This window comes from Schistocerca americana, chromosome 2, assembly GCF_021461395.2.
Source record: "Schistocerca americana isolate TAMUIC-IGC-003095 chromosome 2, iqSchAmer2.1, whole genome shotgun sequence".
In the NCBI taxonomy this organism is placed as follows: Eukaryota; Metazoa; Arthropoda; class Insecta; order Orthoptera; family Acrididae; genus Schistocerca; species Schistocerca americana.
Genome location: NC_060120.1, coordinates 899,438,198 through 899,464,630, shown reverse-complemented (window position 1 = coordinate 899,464,630; position 26,433 = coordinate 899,438,198).

Below are 26,433 nucleotides of genomic sequence, written 5' to 3'. Positions count from 1 at the left end.
TCGCGATAATAAAGTAAGATTCGTTACTCGAACTAATAGATGATGAAGATGTAGGAGAAAAGCGTCTGGGCTACAGTTAAAGTGGAAACGTACACAATCCAAATATTAACTAAACTACCCAGCACTTACGAGAAATCGGTCTAACCGAACTCCCAGCTAACATAGATGAGCTCCACTCACGAATCCGGGGTTTTTCCTTCCAACGGAAGCGACAGAGAGCAGGCCTACTGTATTCTGCCACACTACAGAAAACTTTCGACAAAGGATAACAGAAACCTCTTTGCTAGCCTCCAAGCATCTACTTAAGGAGGTCTTACTGTCATAGTAGTAGGTAGTAGCAGACTACTCTAATTCCCACGGTTATACACACTCAATTCGTAACTGCACACATGTATTCATTCGTTTTATTAGTCGTTGTGGCCGAGCGGTTCTAGGCGCTTCAGTCCAGAACCGCGCTGCTGCTACGGTCGCAGGTTCGAATCCTGCCTCGGACATGGATGTGTGTGATGTCCTTAGGTTAGTTAGGTTTAAGTAGTTCTAAGTCTAGGGGACTGATGACGTCGGATGTTAAGTCCCGTAGTATTAGAGCCATTTTATTATTCCTTGAGGGAAACGAAAGGACAGGTACAGAGTAATATGGCATTTACACATAGTAAACATGAGTGTGGGACTCTGTGAAGCAGCAAAATTCAATTGACTTGGCACATCTCCATCTGAATTAGACATTTAGTGGACTTGTTTAGTATAAGCTATGAAAGATATGTAAACTGTAGCTGCTATGAACGTGTTCAGTTGCTCACCCTTTTTACACCGGAGTAAATTTATTAACTGCACCGTAAGTTGAGGTGCCAGAGATGTTGTGGTAACGTTACTTTAAATAAAATCTCACGAAGAGTTTCACATAGAGACTTCAGTCTTTGCATCAGACGTCTAAGGGTAGCAGAAAACTTCATGAGGAACAACTTCTGTTGTACACAAAATGTTGTTGTAGACAGTTGTACACCGACAGTTCCCGGCGACGCGCTACGCGTCTTTGTATTGTATTCGACGGCTCTGAAACGACGAGGTTCCACAAGAATTTACTAACCAGGCGTACTGCATCTGCGTACTCCGTACCCTAGTAAATTGATAGTGATTTTCAGCAAGGAAGCCTTAAGAGTGAGTGTCTCTAACCAGAGACAGATATTTCAAAAGTTACCCTCTTTCACGCGGAGCAAGTGACTAAATTATAGGAAACACACTTTGCATACCCGTGTCGTAGTGTGCCTACGTCCTGCTACCTCTCAGGGCACAATTAATAACATAACGATGCCTAGCGTTGCCAGAGAGCGTCAACAAACGTTTTGTCTCTAGCAAACGTTGTGCCTCATGGCATGAACATTCACTCCTAGACGTTTGATGCCAAGTCTCTGAAACACTCTGGGTAATCAGCAAGCCACCATGAGGTGTCTATTGCCACTATGGTTTCATAATTCCCCCCCCATCCCCTCTGCCGGTAGGGTCAGAAATATTGCATCCGAAGAGCGACTGTCGGAAGAACCCTATGAACCCTGGTCTGCCTCATTTTCTCGCTTTGGTCATTCGCGGCGGATGCTTGGAAGGAAATAATACGCTGGTGGGCTAAAACACACTCAGGATGGCCGATGTGATAGCTCGTGGTCGTTAATCTACCTCTCGGACTCCATCCGGATCTGACTCACCTCCATAGCTCGCAGGCTAGCGCATTGCGCTGTAGGAGCACGTTCCTGTGTTCACTAGTAATGACCTACTGTTGTTAGGTAGTCGTGTCCGATCAGCTTGAAGTAAACACTAAATTTTTAATTACGACTTTGTACCATTTTGTGGGTTGAATAGACTCTGTGCATTCTTAGAAATGTTATGGGTGTCTCTTGTAAAACAAAAAAACACACTATGAATTATTGCTGCTCCACTGACATAAAATCAATACGAGCAACAAAGGTTTCTATTCAGTCACTCGTCGACCTGTCTGGTGCGGCAGTACAAGACATCAAAGGACAACTGAAGTTTCGCGCAAATAAAAATTTAAAAAAAAGTTTGGCCATCGTACAGACTCCTGTGTGAAGGAAATACTCGTACTTACAGGCATCCCTGACGTAGGGAAGCAAATGAAAGAGTTTAAAAAAAATACGTTGCCGGGTCCAAGTGGAATTCTAATTCTGTTTAACAGAGAGTACTCTGCGCTATTGGCACCTTACTTAGCTTGTATTTATTGCAAATCTCTCCCCCAGCACAAATTCCCAAGCAACTGAAAAAAAAGCGCAAGTGACTCCTGTATGTAAGAAAGGTAAAAAAAACGAACTTTGAAAATTTCAGATCAATAACTTAACATCGGCTTACTGCGGACGCTGATGACCACGATGTTGAGCGCCCCACAGACCAACATCGTCATCATCGGTTTGCTGCAGAATTCTTGAGCGTGTTCTAAGTCAGAATATACTAAATTTCCTTGATATGGGAAAGCTTCTGTCCACAAATTATCATGAATTTAAAATGAACCACTCGTTTGTTACTTACCTTGCCGTTTTCTCAGACGATATTACGATATCCTGCGAGCCATGAATGACGGCCACTGGCGGAGTCCATGTTCCTAGATTTATGGAAAGCGTTTGCCACCGTGCCCCACTGTGGGCTGTTAACAAATGTCTGAGCGCGCGGAAATCTTAAGTTTTAAAATTTTGCACTTCAGCGAAAATGTAAGTAGAAACTTGATAGGACAGAAAAATAACAGCCAAGCTGGTGGCAGAATCAAAGGTTTATGTACCGTTTCCCATGGTTTCAACAAATATAAATTTGTCTTCACAAGAAGGAAAATGGTCTTATAAAATCACATAGTGACATAAACGGATATTTAAACGATAAGGGTCTTGTCTAGCACAACATGCGTGTCACCCCAAATATCAACAGTTACACTGCGTAACTGAAGGTATGCGCACACTCGTTCGCAGTACGCGCCATCTACCGTAATTTACCTATAGCAACAGCCTGTACAGCTTAGTGAATCGGCTCACGTCACTAGCCTTGTATGTGCCATACTAAATGTCTGCTGGAGCCAATGTCACGTGCGTTTTATTTTAAAGTTTTACCACAAAGGCCTACTGTATTGGGCTACTACCTTCAATTACACATTTTTAACTATTGATGTTTGTGGGTGACATGCACATTGTACTAGATAAAAGCCTCATGGCTTTAGCATCCGTTTACGTCAATATGGGATTTTCAGTATATGATTTCTCTTTTGAACAAGACGAATCTATGTTTGTCGAAACAATAGTAAAGCGTTAATAAACCTCTGATTTTGCATCTAGATGGCTGGTATTTTCCAGTCCTATCAAGACTTCTTAAGTAAGAGAACACATGGCGTTGTCCTGGACGGCAAGTGTTCATCGGAGACAAGCGTATCGTCCCATATTAGCGCCAGGGAAGTGTGATGGGACCGTTCTTGCTCTCTGTACACGTAAAGGAAGTGACGGATAGAGCTGGCCGGAGTGGCCGTGCGGTTTTAGGCGCTACAGTCTGGAACCGCGTGACCGCTACGGTCGCAGGTTCGAATCCTGCCTGGGGCATGGATGTGTGTGATGTCCTTAGGTTCGTTAGGTTTAAGTAGATCTAAGTTCTAGGGGACTAATGACCACAGCAGTTAAGTCCCATAGTGCTCAGAGCCATTTGAACCATTTGACGGATAGAGTTACCAGCAATGTAGAAGAATACAAGATGACGTAGACAGAATTTCTGCTTGGAGTGATGAATGGGTGATTGCTGTAAATGTAGAAAAATGTAAGTTAATGCAAGTGAGTAAGAAAAACAATACTGTAATGCTCGAATTCAGTATTAATGGTGCGTTGCTTGGCATAGTCATGGGACTTAAATATCCAGGCGTAACGCCTTAAAGCGATGTAAAATGGAACGGAGATCTGTGGTAAGGAAGGTGAATGGTCGATTCGGTTTATTAGGAGATTTCTAAGAAAGTGTAGCTCATCTATAAAACACCGGTGTGACCCATTCCTGAATACTGGCTATCAAATTGGGTTAAATGGAGAGATCGAAACAATTCAGAGACTTGCTGCTAGATTTGTTACCGATAGGTTCGACTAGCACGCGAGTATTAACGCAAATTCTCCGTGAGTTCAAATGGGAATCCCTGAATAGAAGACATGGTTCTTTTCGCGAAACGCTACTGAGAGAAATTAGAGGACCAGCATTTGAGATTATGCTGCCGCCAATGTTCATTTATAATAAAGGCCGCGAAGAGAAGAGAAATTAGGACTTGTGCGAAAGCTTATAGTCGTTTTTCCCTTCGCTCCATTTGCGAGTGGAACAGGAGAGGGAATTACTAGTACTGGTGCAAGCTACCCTCCGCCATGCATGGTGGCTTGTGGAGTACGTATGTACACGATCATTGTTGCAAGGGCTATATCTTCGTATACATTTGTACTTGATAAGTGGCAGGATGATGCGCAGTATCGGCACTATCAATACGGCGATAGCATGTTACATAAACAGTGAAGTGCCTTTCACCGCTCCTGAAACTTACGCAGTCGGTCTGATAGCTAACGGCGGACTTTAACTCAAGGCTGATGTAACTGGAGAGCCTTGAGATGCTTCTGAGAAGAGTGGGTGATAGGCGGTCTCCAGGTGTCCGCGTGGACAGCATGCAGCATTCGTGTCCGGGAGAGCAGCCAAGCTACCGCAAACAGCTATAGAGAAACAGAATGACGTTGAAGCTGGTGGTAATAGTGGCGATATCAGCGCATTTAGGCATGTAACCTGAGACTGGTACCTCAGAGCTTTAAAACAAATTTAGAGTATAACGATTTTGCTTATAGACTGACGGAAAAAAATCGCGCTACCAAAAAATAAACTTACTGTAATCAATTTTCGTAAACACATTTGACTAGGTGATGTATTTAAAGAATTGCCGTTGCACGATCACAGGTTAATCTAAGCACGAGATGCGCCGTCGCAAATGTGAAATGCTGGCACACTAATACCCGCTGTAACCACCAGAATGTTGAATGAAAGCCTCCAGATGAGCACGCATTTTATTGTACAGATGCCGGATTTTACTTCGTGGAATGGAGGCCGACCGTGGGTGCCGAGCGGTTCTAGGTGCTTCAGTCCGGAACCACGCTGCTGCTACGGTCGCAGATTCGAATTCTGCCTCGGGCATGGATGTGTGTAATGTACTTAGGTTAGTTAGGTTTAAGTAGTTCCAAGTTCTAGGGAACTGATGACCTCAGATCTTAAGTCCCACGGTGCTCAGTGCCATTTGAACCATTTGGAATGGAGTTCTAGGCTGTCGCTCTTGGTCGGTCAACACAGGGACGGTTAATGCTGTTCGTGGTAGGCGCTCGAGGTGTCGTCCAATGATGTCCATATGTGCTCGATTGGAGACAGATCTGGTGATTGAGTAGAGGATATTAAGTTACAATAGCGGTATGTGGGCGAGCGTTATTCTGTTGGAAAACATCCCCTGTAATGATGTTCATGAATATCAGCACAAAAGATCGAATCACCAGAGTGATGTGCAAATGTGCACTCAGGGTACGTGGGATGACCACGAGAGTGCTCTTACTGTCATACGAAATCGCGCCCCAGACCTTAACTTCGGGTGTAGGTCCAGTGTGTCTAGCAGACGGACAGGTTGGTTGTAGGCCTTACACTGACCTCCTTCAAATCAACATACTTACATTACTGGCACCGAAGCGGAAGCAGCATTCATCAGAAAACACTATAAATCTCAACCCAGCTCTCGCTTGACACAACTGAAGTCGCAGTTGGCGGTGGTTTGTGGTCAGTGGGATGCTTGCTGCTGGGTGTCGGGCACAATGCTGTCATTGAAGTAACCGATTTGTAAAAGTCCGTTGAGTCACTGTGGTTCCAGCTGTAGCTCAAATTGCTGCTGTAGATGCAGTATGACGCCTCAAAGATATACGCCGAACACGATGGTCTCTCTCTCTCGGTAGTGCCACGTGGAACTCGGGAGCTCAGTCTTCTTGCGACCGAAAATTCTCGCGACCACCGCTGCCAGCAGCCATATACAATGGCTACATTACTGCCAAGTCTTTCGGCAGTATCGCAGAAAGAACATCCAGTTTCTCGTGGCCGTATTACACTACCTCTTAAAATTCAGTGAGGTGTTGGTAGTGGCGTCTTTGTCGCGCTGAAATCATTCTTGAGTAACATCAACTCATCACGCCCAATCTCAAAAGTAACTAATGCTCACGACCGTTATAGCGTGTGTTTAAAGCAACCCTGATTTTCATCCTCATATTGACGCTACTAGCACCACTCTTACCCGACTGGAGCGAAATTTAATGCAGATGAATAGGAAAAAGAATCCCGTAATGTTTGAATACTCCATTAGTAGTGTAGCGCTTGACACAGTCACGTCGATTTAATATTTGGGCGTAACATTGCAGAGCGATATGAAGTGGGACAAGCATGTAATGGCAGTTGTGGGGAAGGCGGATAGTCGTCTTCGGTTCATTGGTAGAATTTTTGGAAGACGTGATTCATCTGTAAAGGAGACCGCTTATAAAACACTAATACGACCTATTCTTGAGTAGTGCTCGAGCGTTTGGGATCCCTATCAGGTCGGATTGAGGGAAGACATAGAAGCAATTCAGAGGCGGGCTGCTAGATTTGTTACTGGTAAGTTTGATCATCACGTGAGTGCTACGGAAATGCTTCAGGAACTCGGGTGGGAGTCTCTAGAGGAAAGGAGGCGTTCTTTTCGTTAATCGCTACTGAGGAAATTTAGAGAACCAGCATTTGAGGCTGACTGCAGTACAATTTTACTGCCGCGAACTTATATTTCGCGGAAAGACCACAAAGATAAGATAAGAGAGATTAGGGCTCGTACAGAGGCATATAGGCAGTCATTTTTCCCTCGTTCTGTTTGGGAGTGGAACAGGGAGAGAAGATGCTAGTTGTGGTACGAGGTACCCTCCGCCACGCACCGTATGGTGGATTGCGGAGTATGTATGTAGATGTAGATGTAGAAATTTGAATAGACATAATTTTCCAGATGTAGAAACGCGACTACCAACTTTCGTTGATGTCGCACAACTTTGCCTTGGTGTTGCGATTTTATTTTCCGCCATTGTATTTACCCACAAAGATGCGAACAAAATCACATACAGACAACGTGACAACTGATCATATTCTGAAGTTATTTCCTGATTGATTGAGAGAAAGAAAGACTAGAGCATCGGATCATAGATGTGTGCTCGATAACTCGCAGAAAGTGAATGCCACAATCGTTAATTTGAAAAGCACACGGTCGAATCTCTATCCTATCGTTGTTCACTTCCTTGCATATGCCCTGTCTCTAATGAACTTTTCGTCGTCGGGACATTTAAAACTAATCTTCCTTCTTTCCTTCCAGAAAGGAATTTTAAAACGTCCAGCGACAAAGAGTCTGTTGGAAGCTGTCAGTGCAGAGAATGCGAACGTATTCGTAATGAATGATGCCGTTTCTAATGCATAGTTACATGCATAGAGTCAAATATCTTTCAAATTATATCTGATCGGGCTATCGTCCGAGTAACAGCGTCATCCTGGTGCAGTAATTCGTCTTGTTTACTACTCGTGATCCTCACACTAACTGCTGAGATCGTGTATGTGGCCGTCTTTTATAGGTCCTGGGCTGCTCCCCACCGCTGTTGTGAAAGCGCCAGGCGTCAAGCAATCAGTCTTGCACTTTCGTAAGTGAGTATCTAACAGTAGTATGGGCGGTGGTAGTGGCGGGAGGAAGTGGGAGGGGGAAATCAAATACGGTCTCATTGGGCGTTTGGTCATCCGATTTCCGCTGAAATAGTCACCTCGAAAAAAATCATAATTGTTACACGTAGTCGATCTACATCTATTAGTAATTTCGGATTTCGAAACAGGGTCCATTGCAAACGAAAAGAACAAATTGGGAAGATGTGCACTATCTTCCGTTGCAAAATGATAAAAATAACGATAAGTCAGTTGTGAAATATGATTAAGCTGCGCTCAAGCAGCAGAAGCATCAGTAATAGTATTAGTAGTTGTTGTATAGTTGTTACTGTAATTGCAGTCGTAGTACAGCCATATTCTGCGTTATTCCCTGAGAATCCCCTTACTATTCAGCACTCTAAATTTCAATGACGTTCTTCATTCGCTAATGACTGAGTTCCTTTGTTTTATATCCTGTGAGCGTTGGGTTGTGTAGGAAACTGTGACGAGTACAAACAAGTAGAGTACAGTCACGTTTGTGTTGTTGTTGACAGTGGCAGAGGGAAGTGAAAAGATGAAATGCACCTAGAACCGAAGATATTTTTATAAAGGTGAAGTTAATCACGAGAATGTGGTTGAACACTAGCATGATGTCATATTAATGATAAAAAACTTGTTTTTAATCTTTCCATCGTTGTTGACGATGACATCTCAGAGGCACGCAGCCGGAATGCATTTTACTATGCGAAAGATTACAGACTTACCCAGGCTGCAATTTTGATACTGATTGTTCGTACAACATACATGATCGTTTTAGACACACGCATTCCATTGTCATGTGTATCTGTGAAAGCAATCACATCAATATCGATTCAGTGAGGCACTTCACTCACGGATAGACGATAACCACCGGTATTCCGAAGTACCACTTCACTACGTGGGTTAAAGAGATGGGGCCCCTCCACGCCCGCACCAACGTGGTGACCAGACCAAAAGTTCTACTGTCACCTCCGTCAACATGTTAGTTATCTAGTAAATGGATCACAGGATGCTGGGCTGTGATGTTATCCGTGCGTCTGGGTAAGACTACGCATTAACACGGTCCGTCAGGTGATAGATCAGGGCCGGCCAAACGCTGCACAGTGTGCAGAGGTGCAGACGTGCGGAAGTGCTGCACATGTGCGCACGTGTGCGACAGCGAGCGACAGCGACATCTGTTATTAGACAAGTGCCCTAAATGAACGGCGTCGGCTCCACTTCCCGGTTTATGTGGTACAGGCAAGAGCGCAACATACCCAGTCTCGTTTATCCCTGGCAACCGTAACCTTAACAGAGAAGTACTGAGAAATGGCAGGTACTGTGAAAAAGCAGAGGACAGGAGATCTATGTTCTCAGTCGTTTAAAAATGACTGGGAACTGCAATTCTTTTTTGTAGCCGTTGGTGAAAACTCACAATGTTTGCTGTGCCGCCGAATAATAGGCGGCCAGCGTAAGTTTCAATTGAAAGACACTACAATATATATCACAAAGACCAGTGTAGTGTACTCAACAGTGAAGAACGGCAAGCAAAATTAAATGTCTTTAAGAAAATGGAATAGACACATCAACTCGATTATCATTTCTCATGACCAGTGATAAACGTGTTTGGACTTATTCCTTTCATAATTAAAAATTATTGTTTACTAACTGTGCATTATTGCCTCATTCTGCTCCATGTTACATTATTATCAGGAAAGTTGGTCATTAAACCGATTGTTCCAATGTATACATACATTTAGGGTTTTTTTTTTAAATGTGTGAAGGGCTACGCTCAGCTGAAGTCGATAAAGCATGACATTCATCCAATTGTCAGTTATTATGTAGATTTCAGACGTAACTGATGAAAGATATAGCAATAATGGTATTGAAATAACAGGTGATCATCGAGAGGTCTGCGGTTATCATTGTGTTCAGAGGTCAGTGAGACAGAAATTATGTGGGTGTAACTGAGGGCACCGAGAATTAGTTATAGGAAACCTTGCATTAGTTTAATGTTATTTGAAATCATGAATAAGGTTCGTTGGAAGTCGCTAAGTGCTCTCTTTCTTAAATGCTAGATCAAAAACATTACGCGTGTTTACGTGCCGTCAGTCAAGCTGCCTCAATAAAAACCCACGGTTGTTAACTGCATTACTTGTCTCACTGGGTTAAACTGTTAACATAAAAGTAGACGTCTCAGTGAGTAGACTGTGACAGTATTTTAAATGTTTAATACGTGAAATACCTTCCCATGGTTGGCTTGCAAGCTGTGGAAAGAGCACTAGAATGCGCTGGTACACTGTATCCCAGCAAGTGGATAAAGCGACATCTGTGCGTAGAAACATGCACTACATGAATGCTGACGGCTGCGGCGTGCACGCTGTGACCCGGAAGTTGCACATGTGCAGGAATATCGCACGCGTGCACAATTTCTGGCCGGCCCTGTGATAGTGGACGAAACGCGAGTGAGGGTAGCAATTTGAAGAGCAGAGGGAAAAAAGTGCCAAGGCTCGTGCCGTGGAAAAACAAACCTCTGCGACAGTGGGATGGGTAGTACGAGCAGTAGTGGATTACTAGCTGCGATAGTTCATGCAAGGTTGGATTTGTTAGTATGGGTATCGTGCATCATTACCGTGGCAAGCGATGGCGATGTATCCCAGTTGCTGCAGCCGCTAGATTCCTGGAACAATCAAGATCGTTATACAGTAGTGGGAGATCGGCCATAGATCATCTCACTGTGTGGGGGATGTGTGGAGCTTGTCTGCATGCAGTGCACGGCACGGCTTCCCTGCGTGGTGCCAGTTATTCGGCAGTGTGTTCCAGCACCACGTGGGTAAAATGATGCACAGTTATGGGAACAGTATTTCTGTTTTAAAATACATACAAACCCAAATTGACCCTGGAAACTGTGTTTATGTGATTTTTATCTCATTGGTAAAGTAATACGACAGTATATCATTGAATCGATGTTTCTGTGACTGATTTCCGGATACCTCTGGCGAATGTGTATTTCTAAATAACCCATGTATGACTGATCAGCGTCAGCCTGAGAAAGTCCATTCTTTCAAGTGATGAACAATATGAGCTGACGTACCCCCATGTCGAGTTGTCGAAAATGGCACACATGCAGATTGGGAGGTAAATAAACCCAGTAACAGCACAGACAGAGCATTTTGCTTCTTGTCTACAGCGGTATTTACAGATGATAGAAAAGCGTCTTACCGCCTGTCTTACATACATATTTGAGCGAAATTTCACTACAAATCTTAACAAACGTTATTTTTCGAATCTTCTTTTTTCGATCGTTCCTTTAAAAAACGTATCTCCGTCAATTTATCGACACATAAAAACTGTTTTCAAAACAGTGAATTCTCCAGTATTTTGCACAATACGATTTAACGGAATCTCTGTTTATGTGCCTAGTACAGTTTACAAAATATACGAAGCATCCAAGTTACTTGGAGCATCCAATAGATGTTAAAGTCACAGATATCAAGTAAAGACAGATGTTTTACGCGTGGAAAACAAAGGGAATAAAGAACTTAGTCTATTGGAAGCGTTTGAAGCCAGAGAGCTTGCGCACAAAAATCTCACCTGGTCCTAAATAGTCGTATATAGTTGAGCACATCCCTAGTCATGAGCTTCACCTGACCTAATCAACCAACCACACAACCTGAGATATCAACCCCCATTGTACACATTCATCTCCACATATCACAAAACAGTACTGCAACTTAGTGGCCATTTACATTCTGCTTTGTCGTTCATAGAGCCTTTTTTCATACAATTCTGTGTCCCTTTATTGAAATGTCCGGAATGTCATTATTATAATACACGAGAAAAAAGCAGGCCTTCTACAGATCGGAACGTGAATGTTCATCGTGCAGGTAGGACAGAAAACTTAAAAAGGGAAGTGGATAAGTGAAGTTAGATATAGTGAGAATTACAGAAGTTTGGCGGCAGGAGGAACAGGACTTCTGGTCAGGTGAATATAGGGTTATAAATACAAAATCAAATAGGGGTAATGCAGGAGTAGGTTTAACACAAAATAAGAAAATAGGAATGCGGGAAAGCTACTACGAACAGTATAGTGAAAGTATCGCTGTAGACAAGATAAACACAAAGCCACCACGCAGCACAGTAATACAACCTTTATGACAGCCATCTCCGAAGATGATGAAGAGATAAAGGAAATGTACGATGAGATAAAAGAAGGTATTCTGATAGTTAAGGCAGACAAAAATTTAATCGTGATGGGGGACTGTAATTGGACAGTAGGGAAAGGAAGACAAGAAAAAATTGTAGTTGAATATGGACTGGGGGAAAGGAATGAAAGAGGAAGCCACCTGGTACAATTTTCCACAGAGCATAGTTTAATCATCGCTGACAAATGGTTTAAGAATCATGAAGGAAGGTTGTATACGTAGAAGAGATCTTGAGACGGCGGCCGCGCGGGATTAGCCGAGCGGTCTCAGGCGCTGCAGTCATGGACTGCGTGGCTGGTCCCGGTGGAGGTTCGAGTCCTCCCTCGGACATGAGTGTGTGTGTTTGTGCTTAGGATAATTTAGGTTAAGTAGTGTGTAAGCTTAGGGACTGATGGCCTTAGCAGTTAAGTCCCATAAGACTTCACATCCATTTGAACATTTTTTTGATTTTTTGGAGACGGCGGAAGGTTTCAGATTGATTATATAATGGTAAGACAGAGATTTCGGAACCAGTTTTAAATTGTAAGTGATGTCCAGGGGCAGATGTGGACTGTGACCACAATTTATTGATTAAGAAATGTAGATCAAAACTAAAGAAACTGAAAAAGGTATGACATTAAGGAAATGGGATCTGGAAAGAATCAGATTTTGTGGAGAATTTCAGAGGAACGCATTGGGCGACGAATGACTAGAACAGAAGAAACGAATACGGAGAAAACGAATCGGTAGCTTTGAAAGATGAAATAGTGAAGACAACAGATGATTAAATAGGTAAAAAGACAATGCCTAACAGAACTCCTTAGATAACACAGGAGATATTGAATTAAATTGATGAAAGGAGAAAATACAAACATGAAGCAAATGAAGCAGGTGAAAGGGAATAAAAACGACTAAAATGAGATTGGCAGGAAGTGCAAAAAGGCTAAGCAGAAATAGCTAGAGGACAAATGTAAGGATTTAGAAGCTTATTTCACTAGGGGAAAGATAGATACCGTCCAAAGCAAAATTGAAGAGGCCTGGAGAAAAGAGAAACTGCTGTATTAATATCAAGAGCCTAGATGGAAAACCAGTTTTAAGCAAACAAGGGAAAGCTGAAAGGTATAAGGAGCGTATAGAGGGTCTATACAAGGGAGATGAGCATAAATGCAATTTAATATAAATGGAAGAGGACCTGGATGAAGATGAGATGGGAAATATGATAGCGCGAGAAAAATTTGATAGAGCACTGAAAGACTTTAGTCGAAACAAGGCTCCGACAGTAAACGACATTCTATTAGAAATACTGATAAACTCAGGAGAGTCAGTCATGACAAAACTCTTCCATCTGGTGTGCAAGATATTTGAGACAAGCGAAATACCCTCGGACTTCAAGAAGAATGCAATAATTCCAATTCCAAAGAAAACAGGAGCTGACAAGAGTGAATATTACGAAACTATCAGTTTAACAAGTCATGATTGCATTATACTAACCCGAATTCGTTATAGAGAAATAGAAAAACTGGTAGAAGCCGACCTCGGGGAACACCAGTTTGGATTCCGGAGAAATGAAGGATCACACGAAGCAATACTGACCCTAAGACTTCTCTTAGAAGATAGATTAAGGAAAAACAAACCTACGTGTATAGCATTTGTAGACTTAGATAAAGCTTTTGAAAATGTTGACTGGAATACTCTATTTGAAATTCTGAAGGTAGCAAGGATAAAATACAGGGAGCAAAAATCTATTTACAACTTGTACAGAAACCAGACGGCAGCTATGAGAGTCTAAGAGCATGAAAGGGAAGCATTAGTTGACAAGGGAGCGAGACAGGATTTTAGCGTATCGCCGATGTTATTCGATCTATGCACTGAGCAAGCAGTAAAGGAACCCAAACAAAAATTTAGAATAGGAATTAAAGTTCAGGGAGAAGAAATAAAATCTTTGAGGTTTACCGATGACACTGTAATTCTGTCAGAGACAGCAAAGGACTTGGAAGAGCAGTTGAACGGAATGGACAGGGTCTTGACAGGAGCAGATAAGATGAACATCAACAAAAGCAATAATGTAATGTAGTCTAATTAAACAAGGTGATGCTGAGGGGTTAGATTAGGAAATAAGACACCTAAAGCAGAAGATGAGTTTTGTTATTTGGGCAGCAAAGTAACTAATGATGGGTGAAGTAAAGATATAAATTGTAGACTGGCAATGGCAAGAAAAGCGTTTCTGAAGAAGAGAAATTGGTTAACATCGAATATAAATTCACGTGTTAGGAAGTCTTTTCTGAAACTATTTGTGTGGAGTACAGCCATGTATGGAAGTGAAACAGAATACAAGGTTTAGAAATGTGATGCTGCAGAAGAACGCTGAAGATTAGGTGGTTAGATTACGTAACTAATGAGGAGGTACTGAATAGAATTGGGGAGAAAAGAAATTTGTGCCACAACCTGACTAGAGGAAGGGATCCGTTGATAGGACACATTCTGAGACATCAAGACCAGTTTAGCATTGGAGGAAGTGTGGGGGCCAAAAATTGTAGAGGGAGACCAAGAGATGAATACAGTAAGCAGATTCAGAAGGACGTACGTTGCAGTAGTTATTTGGAGATGAAGAGGCCTACCCAGGATAGAGGAGCATGGAGAGCTGCGTCAAACGGGTTTTCGGCTTGAAGAACACAACAATAACAACAGACTTAATATATTCCGTATGTTTCTTTCGCCTATTTCAGTCAGCCGTTCCCTAAGGCTCCCTTTTAAGCTGACGGTAGCTTCTGGTTGTTTCCACTTATCCAAGCTGCTTTTCTTTAATTTCATGTTCTTGTTTCGTTCTTCAGTCCGACGACCGGTCTGACGCAGCCCTTCACGCTACTCTACCCTATGGAAGCCTTTTCGTCTCCGAATAACTGTTGCAACCCACATCAATTTGAACCTGCTAACTGAACTCTTGGTCTTCCTCTGCAGTTTTTAGCTTCCACAGTTCCGTCCAGTACTAAACTGGCAGTTCCTTGAAATCTCAGAATGTGCTCCAGCAACCGATACTTTCTTCTAGTCAAATTACACAACGAACTTCTGTTCTCCCTAATTCCATCCAGTACCTCCTCATTAATTACGCGCTCTGCCCATTTAATCTTCAGCATTCTTCTTTAGCACGACATTTCAAAAGCTTCTGTTTTCTCCTTTGCTGAAATGCTTATCGTCTAGGTTTCACTTCGTAGAAGGCTACACTCCAAGCAAATGCCTGGATATTTTCCTAACACTTAAATTTGTCGTGAATGAATACACACACAACATTGGTGTAACATTTTACAATATTGTAGAATCTTACACCAGTGTTGTGTGTTTTCATTCATAAGGAATAAAATATTCTGCCAAGAACCGACGCAACAGACAATCTGTGCACTTAACCTTATATTCGATGTTAACAAATTTCTTCTCTTCAGAGAAGATTATCTTGCTGTTATATTTTATTTCCTCTCTGTTTCGCCCATCATCAGTTGTTTTATTGCCCAAATAGCAAAACTCATCTGCTAATTTCAGTGTCTTATTTCTTAATCTGCTACCCTCAGCATCACATACCTAATTTAGTACGACGACACTCCACCTTGTTGATGTTTATCTTATATCCTCCTTTTAAGATACTATTGATTCCGTTCATCTGCTCTTCCAAGTCCTTTCCTGTCTCTGAGATAAATACAATATCATTGGAAAACCTCAAAGTCTTTATTCCTTCTCCCAGAACTTCAATTTCTTTTCCAAATGTTTCCCTGACTTCCGTTACTGCTTGGTCAATTCAGTTTCACGCCTTTCTCCAGTTCCCTCAATTTCAATCTTTTCGTAACAAATTATTTGAAGTTTAAAATATGGTTTCTAAATCTCTATGTTATTTATTATATAATTTATCTGACAACTTTCGTTGTTTCCAGGTCTCTTCAACATATACTACCTTATTTCATGATTCTTAGAACAAGTATTAGCAATTATTAAATTGTGATCTGTCCATAGTGCTTCTAAGTGGCTTCCTGTTCCGGTCCAATCCCCAGCCCTAGTTGTTTCACCATTTTTCCTTCTTGTACTTTTTGTGTGTATAATTCATGTCCCCATCCCAAATAAATTTTTTTCTCCCTCTAATACTGAATAGTTTCTTTTACTTCAATTCTTATTTTTCTAGTCTTCACCATGTGGGGAGTTAGTAGACTGAGGTGGGTCGTAGCTTTGTGTGTATCTTGGCTATGGTGAATAGTTCCCTGTACTTTCCTATTAGATTAAGCAAGTTTCTACTTTCTTGTTCAGTGTTACATTTACTCCTACAGCACCTCTACAACAACGGTGAAGTCACTGATGACAGCGCCACTAAAGCAGAGTTATTAAACACGGTTTTCCGAAACTCCTTCACCAAAGAAGACGAAGTAAATATTCCTGAATTCCAATCAAGAACAACTGCAAAGATGAGAAACAAAAAAGTTGATATCATCGGTGTAGCAAAGCAGCTTAAATCATTTAAGGCAACGCTTCCAGTCCAGATTGTATACCAGTCAGTTTCCTTTCAGACTATGCTGATACAATAGCTCCATATTTATCAATTATATACAATAGCTCGATCACATAAAGTTCCGTACCTAAAGATTGGAAAATTGCTCAAGTCACAGCAATACTTAAAAAGAGAAATAGGAGTAATCGGCTGAATTAAGGGCCCATGTCACTAACGTTGATTTGCAGTAGGGCTTTGAAACATACACTGTGTTCTAACATTATGAATTACCTCGAAGGATACGATTTATTGACATATAGCATGCATTCAGAAAACATCCTTCTTGTGAAACACAACTAGCTCTTTATATTCATGAAGTAATGAGAGCCACCTACAGAGGATGTCAAGTTGATTCCACATTTTTAGATTTCCAGAAGGCTTTCGACACCGTTGCTCACAAGCGTCTTCCAACCAAACTGCGGGCCTATGGAATATCGCATAAGTTGTGCGACTGGATTCGTGATTTCCTGTCAGAAAGGTCACAGTTCGTAGTAATAGACGGAAAGTCATCGAGTAAAACAGAAGAAATACCCGGCATTCCCCAAGGAAGTGTTATAGGCCCTCAACTGTTCCTGATCTATGTTAACGACATAGGAGACAATCTGAGTTGCCGTCTTAGATTGTTTGCAGATGATGCTGTCATTTACCGTCTTGTAAAGTCATCAAATGACCAAAACGAATTGGAAAATGATTTAGATAAGATATCTGTATGGTGCGGAAAGTGGTAATTGACCCTGAATAAAGAAAAGTGTGAAGTTATTCACATGAGGACTTAAAGAAATCCGCTAAATTTCGATTACGTGAAAAGTCACACGAATCTTAAGGCTGTAAATTAAACTAAATACTTAGGGATTACAATTACAGATAACCTAAATTGGAACGATCACATAGATAATATTGTGGATAGAGCAAACCAAAGACTGCGATTCACTTAGAAGGTGCAACAGGTCTACTAAAGAGACTGCTTACACTACGCTTGTCCGCCCTATTCTGGAGTACTGCTGTGCGGTCCGGTATCCGCATCAGGTGGGATTGACGGATGACTTCGAAAAAGTACAAAGAAGGGCAGCTCGTTTTATACTATCGCGAAATAGGGGAGGTAGTGCCACAGACATGATGACGTGGTACGTGAATTGGAGCGGCAATCATTACAACAAAGGCATTTTTCATTGCGGCGGAATCTTCTTATGAAATTTCAATCACCAGATTTCTCCTCCGATTGCGAATACATTCTGTTGGCACCCACCTACATAGGGAGAAATGATCATGACGATAAAATAAGAGAAATCAGGGCTCGTACATAAAAATTTAAGTGCTCGTTTTTCCCGAGCGCCGTTCGAGAGTGGAACGGTAGAGAGACAGCTTGAAGGTGGTTCATTGAACCCTCGGCCAGACACTTTATTGTGAATAGCAGAGTAATCACGTAGATGTAGAACTGATTTTATGCTGATAAGCCCGTACTTACCTCAGCGGGAAAACCCATTCTTCCTGCCACCATACTTCACTAATTCCCACTGCACCTAACATCACCCTATGTAGTAATGTTTCCAAGTTCTTTAACATACCCAGTTAAGGGTTCTAAAATTCCAGGGTGCGTTCTGAGTAGTCCGTGGACGGAAATCCGAGTGGAAGACTAATCTACTTAAGTAACATTTTAGCCAGGAGGGCCGGCCGGAGTGGCCGTGCGGTTCTAGGCGCTACAGTCTGGAGCCGAGCGATCGCTACGGTCGCAGGTTCGAATCCTGCCTCGAGCATGGATGTGTGTGATGTCCTTAGGTTGGTTAGATTTAATTAGTTCTAAGTTCTACGCGACTGATGACCTCAGAAGTTAAGTCGCAAAGTGCTCAGAGCCATTTGAACCATTTAGCCAGGAGAATCATTGAACCATAGAGCAGAGCTGAATGTCCTCGAGAAAAATGATTATAGTTCACCGTTCCTATCAGCCGTGCCGCAGCACCAACACAGCAAAGCCATGTTGACAAATGGGAAAGGACAGATTAATCGGTCAACCAGCCGCCCCTTTAAGGTCTGGAGAGCTTGGCGCCCCTCTTCACGAGTCAGATGTTAGTCTGAACAAAGAGACGGGTTTCCGATGTATTTGCGCATTTGATACCATTATCTGTAGCGTTGGGGCACACAAGACACCCTGCACGGCAAGGTCCTTGATTCGCGGGGTAGAGATTCAATGGGAGCATTACGCAACGACCGACTAAAATAGGCGAAACGAGCACAATGGAAGATGCATTGTAATGAGCTTCCATCAGAGATACTGTAGTGCACCTTATTTTAAAAATAGCATCGATGATCTTATCGCTCGAAAATGAGTCACGCTCGAAACCGGTGGCAACAAATAAAGATATATAAAAAAGCAGGTCTGGTGGAATGTCATTACGGTGCATTGTATACAATTTGTAGCTGCAGAACGCGGGTATACCACAAGGTCTATACAGTGGAAGATAAATGGAAATCTTTGAGAGGTGAAATACTGAAGGAAACAGAGGAACAACTAGTCAAAAAGGCAAGGTCCAGTTGGAATCCTTGGATAAAGTATGAGATATTAAATTCACATGATGGAGAAAATATCTGGACAGAACATAAGAAGCAACCAGAAGCGGTGTCAGATGGCTAAAAGCAGAAACTGACAAAAAATGTAAAAATTGCAAAGTAGCAATGGCTGGAGGAGAAACGCAAAGTTGTAAGGCCTGCGTAACTGTAGGACCGATGGATGGTGATTATAGGAAAATGAGAAAAACCTTTGGAGAAAAGAAAACCAGATATATGATGCATGGGGGCTTAATTATTATCTTTGAAAACAATTTTTATTTTTAGTCGCTGTATGTCCGATTACGAAGTCTCGTAAACGGTTGGCCCTGACTAGTTTTAGTACGCAATCTGACTGCATAGAATAACAACAAAGAATGGAATGGAATTTTCTGTTAACACAATTAATTAATTAAGTCCCAGGCAGCTATAAAACCAACGCAACAACAAAGCACAAGTGTAACTGATCTGTGTGTGGAAGTGTGATTCAACGTACACATCTGGCACGGTTCTTCTTAATAAGACAAGAAATTTTAAATATCATTTATACTGAAGTAATTAAAAAAATATAAATACTATAATTGCGTAAGGAAACCAGAATTACACTCTAATACAAGAACACGAGCCAGATGCTTTGTTGACTGAACCTGTAATGACGCATTATTTAAGACACTGAAATAATGAAAAAAAAAACAGGGAATATTTTACCTTCACATATATTGACGAAAAGCACTCTGATCATTACAATATCTCCATTAGAACAACATCTGCTGTCTAGCCCATCAAACAACTGCATAAAACATGGAACAAGCACACACTACTACAACATCTCCACACCGACTCGCTACTACCACCTCTCGACAAGAACTTTTCACTAGCACATCTCAACAAGCACTGACTACTACGAGTTCTCGACGACAACTCTTCACCACGACATCTCAGCAAGCAGTCACTACTACGAGTTCTCAACAAGCACTGCCAGTGGAGGCGGCGGAATAAAACTCTTTGGCGCAATCTCTGGCGCTGTGGCTCAGTGTAGCCACCTTTCATATGCCCTTCCTCCACGGGCCAGAATTTGATGGTGTTTTTGCCAGCTTTGGTGGTGAAAATACCACCAAATTCGTCCACAAAAATACAGACAAAAATAAAAGATAATATTAATACGTAAATATCACATAATTAGATAAAATTTCGGCTTTGCACTGACCTTTCAATAACCTAATATATCAAATACAGTAAGCAATACAAATTCTTTCATACATATGACTTTACATAATAGTTTACACAATACACAAAAAATCAGTTTATACAAATGTTCACATAAAATGCTTTTAATTATTAAAAAAAACAAGTAGTTGATAATTCCAGCAGTAGCACCCAGCAATGGTCAACAGGTGCAAACAGCAAGAAGTAACATCATTTCAGTAGAAACAGTTCCAACAGTGGCACCCAGCAATGTTGAGTAGGTGCAGACACTGACAAGTGACATCATTTCAATAGAAGCAATTCCATCAGTCGCACCCAGCAATGTTGAACAGGCGCAGACACCAACAAGTGACATCTTTTCAGTAGAAGCAGTCCATCAGTGGCACCCAGTAATGTTAAGTAGGTGCAGACACCAATAAGTGACTTCATTTCAGTAGAAGCAGTTCCACCAGTGGCACCCAGCATTGTTGAACAGGTGTAGACACCAACAAGTGACATTATCTCAGTAGAAGCAGTCCATCAGTGGCACCCAGCAATGTTGAGCAGGTGCAGACAGCAACAAGTGACATCATTTCAGTATAAGCAGTTCCACTAGTGGCACCCAGCATTGTTGAGCAGGTGCAGACACCAACAAGTGACATTATTTCAATAGAAGCAGTCCATCAGTGGCACCCAGTAATGTTGAATAGGTGCAGACACCAACAAGCGACTTCATTTCAGTAGAAGCAGTTCCATCTGTGGCACCTAGTAATGTTGAACAGGTGCAGACAGCAGTCCATAATATTCACTATCACTAATCACACTGTTTATCAGAGCTTATCAGCAGAAATTAAACATGTCCCAGTGGCACCAATCATGTAGAAAAAGTGCAAGTAACAGTCCATAATATTCACTATCACTAATCACACAATTCATCAGCAGAAATTAAACATTTCTAAGTGGCACCCATTATGTTGAACAAGTGCAGGTAAGAACAACAGTTTGAAGGCACACACAATTGCTTTTACAAAATTATTATCAATGCTCTTACACTAAACATACAATTTATAACAAACACACAAATCATATCAGATAATTGTCATATTAACTATTACAAATACACAAATATCAGTAAACCTATAATATTTATGGGTGTCAGTGCAAGCCACAACAAACAAGTAAAATAATATTTAGGAGGTAAGTCGGTACCACTTTTCTGGGATTAGGAAGGGAAAACACACAAAACACACTCACTCATCTTTCATCCACATTAAGTACTACTGTGTAATTGAATAGTGTTAACTGTGTAAATGCAATTCTGTCAAAGGTTTGATGTTCGACATGTGTATCAAGTAGTAGTGGCAGCAATGTATAACAGTCAATAATAGATAGTCAACGTCATAGTCATCATGTCAAGACCAATGTCTGCCAAGCCAGATCAAAATGTACAGTTGCTGAACAACTGTCAGTGTGCCAAGGTATGCAAATACGTCCTCTCTCCAAAAAAAAAAAAAAAGTATATACTGCTTAGTGATTTAACAAAGTGTGTGTGTAGACAATCTTCCTTCCACTTTAGTGTTCTAGTCTGCCATCTTCATCCTCCTTGTTCCATATAAACCAACAAACAAAAAAAATATGCTCCTCACTTACTTTACCTCTTATCCACCAAAACTTCAATAATCATCAGCATCACATAATCTCAATACTTCAATAATACCTCTTACGTCGATACATATAAATCTTATCATCAATATCATTTACCTTACCTCTTGTCCACCAAAACTCCAATAATCATCAACTTCACACAATCTCAATACCTCAATAATACCTCTTCAATACGTCGATACATATAAACCCTATTACCAATATCATTTCACTTCCATAACAACTCTTTCCTCTAGTCAGTCTCCTCGAACAAGTACAGACAAAATCCTAGTGCAAACTTCAATTCATCATCCCATACAATCCGTAGATACAATGTCCACACACAACCTCTGTGTAATCCATCTGACCCATATCTTCTACTCATTATGAATCATAAAATACATTTTGGTTACCTTGTCCATCATTAAATAAAAGAAATGCATACATGACCTCTAACAGACTTCAGTTCGAATAACTCTCAGTAATTAAGTACGATTACGGAGTGTGAACGATCATAATATTTCACAGTGTGTACACCACTTCAAGAATCATGGCAAAAGCAAACATGTGGAGTATTTTTGTGTCAAGTGTCACTTGCTATTTCAATTGCTCACGAAGAATGCAGTGTAATAACTGTCAATGGTCTAACCCTAGTGTTGGTATGTCATGTCGTTAGCTTCATTCCTATTAGCATAAATTTATACAGCTTCCATAAAACCTCCAGCTCATGTGACTTCTATGAAGTTTCTTGTACTAATGTCGTTCGTCGAATTATAGCAGTTCATTTTCTTATCTTAAAAATATAAGGCACTGAGCGTAAGCAAAACATGCAATAGCGACTAAATATACCAGTAGAGAACAGAGTGTCAACAAGTGGATGCAGCACAATTCCTACAACGAGGCTCTGTCAAGCGAACAATCTATAATTAATACCATAGTGTGACCTAAACTCTATGTTCGTACACAGTATACCAGCATTTCTATATTCTAAACTGAAGAGTAGTTATGACAACAAAACAGAATGTGTAAATGTGCAATCCATACGCACAGCAGCAAACATATATCTTACGTAATAAACAGGTCATTAGCATCATATCAGCATAAGCAAATAAATGTTCATATGTAATCTTAATAAGTAAACATGAAGGCGCAAGCAGATAAATCACAAAGTGTGACTTACATACATAACCATAGTCAGCACAATTAATCAGGTGACAATTATAATTTAAATAAATAAGCACAGCAGGCACATAATAAAAAAAATATGACATCATCAGTGAAAAAACAGTGAAGCCAAGCAATGCATAATATATACAAATAACAACCCTGTTCATTAATCAATCATTGTCAAAATCAGTTAACGTACGCAAGCACGTCGCTTCACAAGTAAATTCATAGAACATAAAATTAGCACAAAGTCTGAATCACGTAATCGCGAGCAGCAAATTACGTCTAAAGTACGTACCTAAGTGGAAATATGTTACCTGAAAAATGAACTCAATTAATAGTTACCTTTTTAGTATATTAGTTTCTTCTTCGAATTTACATTCTTCCTGAAATTTTCTCGATAGCAAGTCGTCTTAACGTCGGACACGCACAGAATTTACCTGAAGTTCTTAAATATTTTATACAAACGTATCCTGAAAAATACTGAACGTTAATAACATAATTTACCAAGTCACTATAGCTTTATACTGAATTTAATCGGAGAAGTTAGACTGTGTATTTGTTTACGGCTGTCAGTGCATTCGCACTGAGCGCTCGATCAGCTGTAGGCGCGTGACGTGGGAAGTAATTGTTTGCGGTCAACGACTGCCTTGTGCGGCGCGCAGACTTGACTGTTGCTTTGAGTATGTGCCGCCGCCAAACACAGCGCGGTATCCTTGTACTCTCCGCATGTTTACATGTAGCTGTTAGTTTCTCTAAAGTATGTCATTCCACAAAAATTTTAACGTTTGATATATGATGTATTCCCTTAGAGCGTCGAGATTTAAGAGTTTCTACTTCGACAGTGTTATCATGAATAATTTTGCGAATTCTATATGGACCGTTATAAAGCAGAAAAAATTTGCGACACAAGCCTTTTCCTTTGTGAGACAAACGATGAGACTTAATTAATACCTTCTGGCCAACTGAAAAAGTTTTTAAACGACCAGGACGCTTATCTGATTTCTCTCTTCTAGCAGCTGCAGATACAATATTTTGCAGAGCCAGGTTGACAACTTCAGAATGCCGCAGTTTCCGTGAAGGCGGAAAAGGAACGATTTCAGAAATGCGATATGTCGGTGCTTTATTTTTTAATATCAATATAGGCGGTAAAGAAGTTGAATCATTAGGTAGTTCATTCAGAATGTTTTGAAAAATATGAAGATACTGATCCCACGTTCTGTGATTCTGATGACAGTAAAGACGACACAATTTATTGATTTCCTTCATCTATCTCTCTGAAGCGTTAGACTGAGGGTGAAAAAGTGAAATGAAAATTGGTTTAATCTTACGACGCTGTAGAGTACGAAGCCAAACTTTAGAACGAAACTGTGATCCATTATCTGATATAACCTTATCAACATGACCCACTTCTTTAAGAAAATGTTTGATGAAAGCATTGACACTGAACGAGCTGTTGCTTTGCGTAAAGGCGTAAAACACACATATTTTGATGTCAATTCCACTGTTACCAAAATGTATGCAAAACCATTAGTAGAACGAACCACTGGACCGAACAAATCGACTGCAGCCATGTCCTTTAATTTCGCTGGAATGATAGGAAACAACGGTGATCTGTGAGAAATAGTTGGCGGCTTAGCCTTTTGACATAATTTGGATTTGGCAAGAACAGATCGAATACGTTTTTCCATATTACTGAAGTAGCAATTTTCTCGTAATTTATGAAAGCATTTTCTGGGACCAAAGTGTGCATAACTGATATGTGTATACCAAATCAATTTATTGACCCACTCATCAGGAATACAAACTAACCAAACAGTGTTGTCGACCGATTTTCGTATAAAAAGAATATCATTGCGAACTAAATAATACTATCTAATCGCTACGCTTTCCTTTCTCCTCCACTTCTCCTTAATGTCCTTCCAGATTGGATCCTTATTTTGCTCCTTAGCGTTGTCCTGGAGCGAAGACGAAATAAAATTCTCAAACGCAACACCTTGAATATACATCAAACAATAATTGTTTTCTTTGCAGTCCTCCTCAGCACTTTGTTTCAAACCCATAGGTGCACGTGATAAAGCATCAGCAACAATATTTGAAGAACCCTGTATGTAAACAATACTAAAGTTAAATTCCTGTAGATACAACGCCCATCGTGACAATCTTCCATGTGTTAATTTTGTTGACATAAGAAATTCCAGAGCTCGATGATCGGTGTAAACCTTAGTATGTCTGCCATACAAAAATATGCGAAATCTTGTGAAGGCCCAAACAACAGCCAAAGCCTCAAGTTCCGCAATCGAACAACTCGTCTCTGATTTAGAGAGAACACGACTTCCAAATGCAATAGTTTTCCGTACCACAACGCCGCCTTCTTCTATCTCTTGAAATAAGTGTGCACCCAAACCTTTGTATGATGAGTCCGTCGCCAAACAAAAATCTTTAGACAAATCCGGATGTGAAAGAAGTGGAGCAGCAACCAAAGCATCACGAAGCCGTTCAAACTCTGACTGAGCGTCCTCATCCCAACACCAATCAGAACTCCTTCCAGATAGTTCACATAAACGAGGTGTGGCCAAATCGTCCAATCTAACAAAGCGTCTAAGAAAATTACAGACACCGAGGAAACTACGAACATCACGTTTTGTAGTAGGAACACCACAACTACGAACAGCGTCCAGTTTCCCTGGATCAGGAAGAATACCTTCTGTAGAAATAATAAGACCAAGAAATTTCACCTGAGAACGACCAAATTCAGATTTTTGTAAGTTCACTGTAATGCCAACTCTTGCAAAAATACGTAATAATGAATCCAAAATTTTGTTGTGTTCACTCCAAGAATGTTTAGCAATAAGAATATCGTCAACATATGAAGTAATATTGTCATGAAGATAAATAGGTAAAATTTCGTTTAAACTACGAATAAATGCAGCTGAAGGTACACTAAGTCCAAATGGTAATTTCCGAAATCACTTTTAGGTAAAATAGTCATATCCGGTTATTCTTTACGATTCTCTGGATAGATTGATAGTCGAAGAGTTGTTTTGACAGATGCAAAGAATAGTAAAAGAGTAGGCAGCGGTCCAGAAAACTAAAAGGGAAATAGCACCACTACAGCTCGGGGCCCTATGCACGCTACGGCACATATTCACTTAGTGTAGTGAATCCCGTGAGGACATTAATAGCCGCACATAATTTCCAGTTTGTGACTTTGTGGCAAATCTGGCGGAAGTGCGTACGTAAATTGATCTAACCATGAACATGGATGTATGTCATTCTTAGAATTGCGGAAGATCTTAAATTTCCGAACAGTCAAAAAGTGTTTATAGTCAAAGTTTTCGCCTCGTGGCGACAAAGACCTACCGCGTCTGTCCCAGTCCCAATGTTGATTATTGTCAAGTTCGCGCGCCTGGCGCTCTCTTGTTGCATCCCGTAAATGAAACAAAT